Source organism: Oncorhynchus nerka, linkage group LG15, assembly GCF_034236695.1.
Source record: "Oncorhynchus nerka isolate Pitt River linkage group LG15, Oner_Uvic_2.0, whole genome shotgun sequence".
NCBI classification, from domain to species: domain Eukaryota; kingdom Metazoa; phylum Chordata; class Actinopteri; order Salmoniformes; family Salmonidae; genus Oncorhynchus; species Oncorhynchus nerka.
Window position 1 is genome coordinate 53,299,852 of NC_088410.1, and position 9,208 is coordinate 53,309,059.

Below are 9,208 nucleotides of genomic sequence, written 5' to 3' on the forward strand. Positions count from 1 at the left end.
CCAGACCTGAATCCAATCGAGAATCTGTGGAAAGAACTGAAAACTGCTGTTCACAAATGCTCTCCATCCAACCTCACTGAGCTTGAGCTGTTTTGCAAGGAGGAATGGGAAAAAATGTCAGTCTCTCGATGTGCAAAACTGATAGAGACATACCCCAAGCGACTTACAGCTGTAATCGCAGCAAAAGGTGGCGCTACAAAGTATTAACTTAAGGGGGCTGAATAATTTTGCACGCCCAATTTTTCAGTTTTGATTTGTTAAAAAAGTTTTAAATATCCAATAAATGTCGTTCCACTTCATGATTGTGTCCCACTTGTTGTTGATTCTTCACAAAAAAATACAGTTTTATATCTTTATGTTTTGAAGCCTGAAATGTGGCAAAAGGTCGCTAAGTTCAAGTGTGCCGAATACTTTCGCAACGCACTGTGTATATATATATATGTATGTATGTATGTGTGCCTTTCCAAATCATGTCCAATCAATTGAATTTACCACAGTGGAAACCGGATGCACCTGAGCTGAATTTCACGTCTCATAGAAAAGGGTCGGAATACCTATGTAAATAAGGTTTATGTATTTTTATTCATTTTCAGAAATGTCTAAGAACCCATTTTTTCGCTTTGTCATTATGGTGTATTGTGTGTAAATTGAGGATTGAATTATTTAAAAAAAAAATTAACGTAACAAAATGTGGAAAAGGGGAAGGGGTCAGAACACTTTCCGAATGCACTGTATATATTTCTTTATTTACCAGCCCACCCCAATAATATATGGTCTGGACCTTCTGGCATTTTACCCATGTCTTTACTGATTCTGTATCCTCACAACAAAATCTGCAGAGCTTCGATGATTTTATGCCCCAAATATTCAACATTTTGTTGGTGGCAAGAATTCTATATAATTTTAGCTGTAAAGCACAGTCTTGAATTTTATGTTGTTTTATATATCAACTCCTACACCCTGTACCATGGAATCAGTACAACAAAAATCTCTTCCCAACTATTTTGCAATCTGTATGGCACAGTTGTCAACATCCTGGTTGTTACGATACAGGTATTCTGTGTGTGTATCCTGTGTGTGTGTGTGTGTGTATTTCTTTTCTCTCCTTCTTCCCTCACAGGTGGCAATCATCATTCCCCAATCAGTCAACATGCAGTCATCAATTAAGACACACCTCCTCCTTTTCCCTTACCCTATCACATTTCCTTTCCCTTGGTTTAAAACCCCAATCAGTTGTTTTCTCAGGAGCTCAATCTCTCTGTCAATATCTGTCATACAATCTCTCGGTAGTTCTCTTGTTTGTTTTAGCTGGTGGGAAAAGGGGGAACCAAGACAAGGACTACTTTGTCTAAGAACACTAGGTAGAACTGGGCAGACCACCCACTGTATTTTTAGTTAGTTAGCTGTATAGTTAGTTAGTAGTAGGCTCATCTAGCTTAGGGGTGTTTTTGGATATTTGTTTCTTGTCTTGGGTCCAACTCAGCCCCTTTACCGTGTGTTTGACGGTAATTGAGTTGTCTGTGGTTTTTCATTCACACTTTTACTTTGTCACTATTATAATTTGCATGCGTTATATTACCCCCCCCCCCCCCCTAGGCTGCCGGGCCAAAAAGGGATTCGTAACTCTGGTCCTCAAATAAAACTAAATATTTTTGTTTATTCCTCTGCCAGTTTTTTTAAAATTTATTTTTAAATTTTACCCCTTTTTCTCCACAATTTCGTGGTATCCAATTGTTTAGTAGCTACTATCTTGTCTCATCGCAACAACTCCCGTACGAGACGAAGGTTGAAAGTCATGCGTCCTCCGATACACAACCCAACCAAGCCGCACTGCTTACCACAGCGCCATCCAACCCGGAAACCAGCTGCACCAATGTGTCGGAGGAAACACCGTGCACCTGGCAACCTTGGTTAGCGCGCACTGCGAGATGAGACAAGGATTTCCCTACCAGCCAAACCCTCCCTAACCCGGACAATGCTAGGCCAATTGTTCGTTGCCCCACGGACCTCCCGGTCGTGGCCGGTTACGACAGAGCCTGGGCGCGAACCTAGAGTCTCTGGTGGCACAGCTGGCGCTGCAGAACAGCGCCCTTAACCACTACTACTTAAGTATATTTAAAACCAAACACTTTTAGACATTTACTCAAGTAGTATTTTACTGGGTGACTATCACTTTTACTTCAGTAATTTTCTATTAATGCATCTTTACTTGTAGTCAAGTATGACAATTGGGTACTTTTTCCACCACAGGGTACATCTATTGTATGGTCTGGCAAAAAGATTCTTCAACCATTTCTCCAATGTCCGGCATACTATTCATAATGTTAAGTTGACCTGTCAATGTTGACACTATTGTCAATTTTATAGTCCAGTTGCATATTCATGACTTAATGTGTTCATGTTATAAATGTTGTAGGCTATGAAGAGATAATTATGAAGCATTATTGATTTCCGTTCAAGCATGCCGTCTCAATCGTGACTAGCCATTCATGTGTTATGCGACACTATGCAGGTGCATGAATGTTGTGAGGAGAGCATGTCATAGCCTATGTATAAACCATTCATGTTTTCTTACCCAAACAGATACTGGTTTGAGGAACGAACCCACAGAACCGGCACACAATCTTGTGTTCAGCAATGTTCCCTGGCAGGCGACAACAATACCACACACCAAGCAAAGAGACAGCTACAATTGTGGCGTTTATGTGCTGCTGGTGAGTTCATATGCTTATTAGTTCCAAGGATAATTCACTAGGCACATGTGTTATTCAGCAGTGATACATTCATGAAGTTATTTGAGGAAAAGATCATGATCATTAGAAAGCAAATTATGGACTCCTCTTTAAATCTGCGTATTCCTCCTAAACTCAGTCTGCACAAATCTGCTAGGACCTAGGATCAAGGGAGAAACTCAAGTGTTTTAGTACTATATCTCTTGACACAATGTTGAAAATAATCATGGCCTCTAAACCTTCAAGCTGCATACTGGACCCTATTCCAACTAAACTTCTGAAAGAGCTGCTTCCTGTGCTTGGCCCTCCTATGTTGAACATACAGTTGAAGTCGGAAGTTTACATACACTTAGGTTGGAGTCATTAAAACTCGTTTTTCAACCACTCCACAAATATCTTGTTAAACAAACTATAGTTTTGGCAAGTCGGTTAGGACATCTACTGTGTGCATGACACAAATAATGTTTCCAACAATTGTTTACAGACTTATAAGTGAAATCATAACTCACTGTATCACAATTCCAGTGGGTCAGAAGTTTACATACACTAAGTTGACTGGGCCTTTAAACAGCTTGGAAAAATCCAGAAAATGATGTCATGGCTTTAGAAGCTTACGATAGGCTAATTGACATAATTTGAGTCAATTGGGGATGTATCTGTGGATGTATTTCGAGGCCTACCTTCAAAATCAGTCCTCCTTTCTTGACATCATGGGAAAATCAAAAGAAATCAGCCAAGACCTCAGAAAAAAAATTGCGGACCTCCACAAGTCTGGATCATCCTTGAGAGCAATTTCAAAATGCCTGAAGGTACCACATTCATCTGTACAAACAATAGTATGCAAGTAGAAACACCATGGGACCACGCAGCCGTCATACCACTCAGGTATGAAAAGTGCAAACCAATCCCAGAACAACAGCAAAGGACCTTGTGAAGATGCTGGAGGAAACAGGTACAAAAGTGTCTATATCCACAGTAAAACAAGTCCTATATCGACATAACCTGAAAGACTGCTCAGCAAGTAAGAAGACACTCCTCCAAAACAGCCATTAAAAAAAGCCAGGCTTAGCGACTGCACACGGGGACAAAGATCGTACTTTTTGGAGAAATGTCCTCTGGTCTGATGAAACAAAAATAGAACTGTTTGGCCATAATGACCATCGTTATGTTTGGAGGCAATGTGGGGGGCTTGCAAGTCGAAGAACACCATCCCAACCGTGAAGCACAGGGGTGGCAGGATCATGTTGTGGGGTTGCTTTGCTGCAGGAGGGACTGATGCACTTCACAAAATAGATGGCATCATGAGGATGGGAAATGATGTGTATATATTGAAGCAACATCTCAAGACATCAGTTAAAGCTTGGTCGCAAATGGGTCTTCCAAATGGACAATGACCCCAAGAATACTTCCAAAGTTGTGGCAAAATGGCTTAAGGACAACAAAGTCAAGGTATTGGAGTGGCCATCACAAAGCCCTGACCCCATCCTATAGAAAATGTGTGAGCAGAACTGAAAAAGCGTGTGCGAGCAAGGAGGCCTACACACCTGACTCAGTTACACCAGCTCTGTCAAGAGGAATTGGCCAAAATTCACCCAACTTATTGTGGGAAGCTTGTGGAAGGCTAGCCAAAATGTTTGACCCAAGTTAAACAATTTACAGGCAATGCTACCAAATTGAGTGTATGTAAACTTCTGACCCACTGGGAATGCGATTAAATAAATAAAAGCTGATTTGATTTCATTCTCTACTATTATTCTGACATTTCACATTCTTAAAGTAAAGTGGTGCTCCTAACTGACCTAAAACAGGGAATTTTTACTTGGATTAAATGTCAGGAATTGTGAACGGAGTTTAAATTTATTTGGCTAAGGTGTATGTAAACTTCAGACTGCAACTGTATGTGTTACATTCCATTTAGTTAATGGATCAGTATTCGCTATATGTTGACAACATGCAGCGTGCTAATGAGGTTGACAGTAAACACTGGTTTCATGTCACAGTAAAGGAGAAAATGGAGAATTTGTTTGCCTCATCTCAATGTGTGAATTTGAATCCCAACCTTGTGAAGCAATATTTGTATATTTGTTTTTTATTAGGGAGAGAAATACTGACATTTTACTAGCTAGACGCACAAGCAGAAGCTGTTATTTTCTTTCTAGATTTCTACATGGCATTTGATACCATTGAACATCAATTCCTTTTTCTTACTTAAACTGTCAATGAGGACATAAGGACATTAAGTTCAGTAATTTTACAATCAAACACTATTTATCAAACGTGGGGTTCGCCAGTTATGCGTAATTTCACCTTTTCTGGTTTTAACTTTGGAATTATTATCTCCAAGTATCCTTAATGACCCATCAAAGGTCTATCAATATTTGGGAGAGGTTATGATCTCACAGTTTGCTGACAATATTCCTGGAAAGCAAATATCAAATTGCCAAAGCACTTGACACCTATTGATTTGTTTTCTGTTATAGGATGGAACGTCTCAAAGTATGATCTCTGTTTATATGATAATGTAGAAACTACAATATGTAATATTCATGTTAGAGACATTTACATTACATTACATTTAAGTCATTTAGCAGACGCTCTTATCCAGAGCGACTTACAAATTGGTGCGTTCACCTTAAGACATCCAGTGGAACAGCCACTTTACAATAGTGCATCTAAATCTTTTAAGGGGGTGAGAAGGATTACTTTATCCTATCCTAGGTATTCCTGAAAGAGTGGGGTTTCAGGTGTCTCCGGAAGGTGGTGATTGACTCCGCTGTCCTGGCATCGTGAGGAGTTTGTTCCACCATTGGGGGCCAGAGCAGCGAACAGTTTTGACTGGGCTGCGGGAACTGTACTTCCTCAGTGGTAGGGAGGCGAGCAGGCCAGAGGTGGATGAACGCAGTGCCCTTGTTTGGGTGTAGGGCCTGATCAGAGCCTGGAGGTACTGAGGTGCCGTTCCCCTCACAGCTCCGTAGGCAAGCACCATGGTCTTGTAGCGGATGCGAGCTTCAACTGGAAGCCAGTGGAGAGAGCGGAGGAGCGGGGTGACGTGAGAGAACTTGGGAAGGTTGAACACCAGACGGGCTGCGGCGTTCTGGATGAGTTGTAGGGGTTTAATGGCACAGGCAGGGAGCCCAGCCAACAGCGAGTTGCAGTAATCCAGACGGGAGATGACAAGTGCCTGGATTAGGACCTGCGCCGCTTCCTGTGTGAGGCAGGGTCACTCGCGGATGTTGTAGAGCATGAACCTACAAGAACGGGCCACCGCCTTGATGTTAGTTGAGAACGACAGGGTGTTGTCCAGGATCACGCCAAGGTTCTTAGCGCTCTGGGAGGAGGACACAATGGAGTTGTCAACCGTGATGGCGAGATCATGGAACGGGCAGTCCTTCCCGGGAGGAAGAGCAGCTCCGTCTTGCCGAGGTTCAGCTTGAGGTGGTGATCCGTCATCCACACTGATATGTCTGCCAGACATGCAGAGATGCGTTTATGCCACCTGGTCATCAGAAGGGGGAAAGGAGAAGATTAATTGTGTGTCGTCTGCATAGCAATGATAGGAGAGACCATGTGAGGTTATGACAGAGCCAAGTGACTTGGTGTATAGCGAGAATAGGAGAGGGCCTAGAACAGAGCCCTGGGGGACGCCAGTGGTGAGAGCGCGTGGTGAGGAGACAGATTCTCGCCACGCCACCTGGTAGGAGCGACCTGTCAGGTAGGACGCAATCCAGCGTGGGCCGCGCCGGAGATGCCCAACTCGGAGAGGGTGGAGAGGAGGATCTGATGGTTCACAGTATCGAAGGCAGCCGATAGGTCTAGAAGGATGAGAGCAGAGGAGAGAGAGTTAGCTTTAGCAGTGCGGAGGGCCTCCGTGATACAGAGAAGAGCAGTCTCAGTTGAATGACTAGTCTTGAAACCTGACTGATTTGGATCAAGAAGGTCATTCTGAGAGAGATAGCGGGAGAGCTGGCCAAGGACGGCACGTTCAAGAGTTTTGGAGAGAAAAGAAAGAAGGGATACTGGTCTGTAGTTGTTGACATCGGAGGGATCGAGTGTAGGTTTTTTCAGAAGGGGTGCAACTCTCGCTCTCTTGAAGACAGAAGGGACGTAGCCAGCGGTCAGGGATGAGTTGATGAGCGAGGTGAGGTAAGGGAGAAGGTCTCCGGAAATGGTCTGGAGAAGAGAGGAGGGAATAGGGTCAAGCGGGCAGGTTGTTGGGCGGCCGGCCGTCACAAGACGCGAGATTTCGCCTGTGACAGCATTGAATTCAAAGGAGGCGATAGACAGATGGGTAAGGGGAGAAAGAGAGAATGACCACTTGGGAGAGATGAGGATCCCGGTGCCACCACCCCGCTGACCAGAAGCTCTCGGGGTGTGCGAGAACACGTGGGCGGACGAAGAGAGAGCAGTAGGAGTAGCAGTGTTATCTGTGGTGATCCATGTTTCCGTCAGTGCCAAGAAGTCGAGGGACTGGAGGGAGGCATAGTAGAGACAGTGTTGGTATCTGGGTATTCATATTACCAAAAACCACATTGTCAGACATCCAATGAATTTCTCATCCAGACTTTTAAGATAGCAATTCTCCTTTTCAATAATTGGTTACAAAGAGACCTGTCTATACTAGGCAGAGTTATTTTGGTGAAAGCAGAAGGATTGTCTTGTTTCAGATACCCTGCACTTTCATTATTTGTCCATGGAACTACTTGCAAAGACATTAACAAAGCCTTTGTGGATTTCTTCTGGAAGAATAAGCATAAAAATCTTAAGGATGCAGTTAAAGCTGGGGAGAAAGCAGGAGGGTTTGATATGTTGGACTTTTTGGATGGAAATTACAACTTTAAAAAGGTAACTGGATGAAGAGGTGTATCGTTGCACCTGACTCCATTTTGGTACTTCGTTCCACAATATCTTTGAGAAGATTGTTGGTTAGAATTTGTTAACATGTGACTACATCTAAATTGCCTATAATACTATCAAAACGTCATGAACAACATCTGTTAGTGTGGAAGTTGAGCTTCGTACACAACTTTTCCCTTTATCAAACCAATATCTTGAATAATGAGTTACTTTATTATAATTTGGTGCTGTGATCAATGCGATCCCAAATGGCCTTATTCACCTAATGAGGTCCTATAGGATCTGAGACTTAACCATAAATGCTTAGTTGGAGGAATGGATATTTATAATAAATAATGATCCAATATGTGGTAACAAACCATTAAGAGGTGTTTCATTGTCAAAAGAGAGTCACCCCAAGAGAAAGTTTTATTGGAACTCAGTATTCAAGACCCAGATTGGAAAAAAGCATGGTTAATGCCTTGCATGTTTTGTATACCAAACAAGGCTAGAGAGGTCCATTAGAAGGTGCTACATTATTTACACTGCACAAAACATTAGGAACACCTACTCTTTCCATGGCATAGACTGACCATGTGAAAGCTATGATCCCTTATTGATGTCACCTGTTAAATCCACTTTTATCAGTGTAGATGAAGGGGGAGGACACAGGTTAAAGAAGGGTTTTAATCCTTAATGGATTGATATATAGATCCGTTGTATTTGTTTTTAAGGGCGGCAGCGTAGCCTAGTGGTTAGAGCGTTGGACTAGTAACCGGAAGGTTGCAAGGTACAAATCTGTCGTTCTGCCCCTGAACAGTTAACCCACTGTTCCTAGGCCGTCATTGAAAATAAGAATTTGTTCTTAACTGACTTGCCTAGTTAAATAAGGTAAAATAAATAAAAAATAAAAGTTAAAGGAGAGGTGGGGAGTATGGGATGTAGGAGAGGAAGCTGTGTAGAGTAGACTACGGTTTGGGCACACAGGTTTGAATGCCACTGGGAGACATGGGAGACATGAAACAGGTCTGTGTGAGTGTTTAGTGGAGGAATGGAGAGATTGTGTGAAAGGGTTAGAGAGGCTGGATGGGGTTTGGGTGGTGTAGTGGGGGCAGGGGAGTGTTGTCCAGGGCTCTATTTTACTTTCTTAGAGGAACCGGACTAATGAAGGTAGGCCGTGACTGGCCTCACAATCCAGTACAGTAGTTGGCAGTGTATGCACTTTAAAAGTTGGATGCTGTCCGCCAACCCAATCTAGCAGAAGACCTAGATTGTGTATGTGTGCAATTCAGAGGGTGAATGGGCAAGACAAAATATTTAAGTGTCTTTGAATGGGGTATGGTGGTAGGTGCCAGGCACAACGGTTTGTGCGTCAAGAACTGCAACACTGCTAGATTTTTCACGCTGGACAGTTTACTGTGTGTATCAAGAATGGTCCACCACCCAAAGGACGTCCAGCCAACTTCACACAACTGTGGGAAGCATTGGAGTCAACATGGAATGCTTTCGACACCTTGTTTTAGTCCATGCCCGACGAATTGAGGCGTTTGAGGGCAAAAGGGGTGTAACTCAATATTAGGAAATTGTTCTTAATGTTTTGTACACTCCGTGTATATCCAACAAACACCTCTATTTAGAAGTTG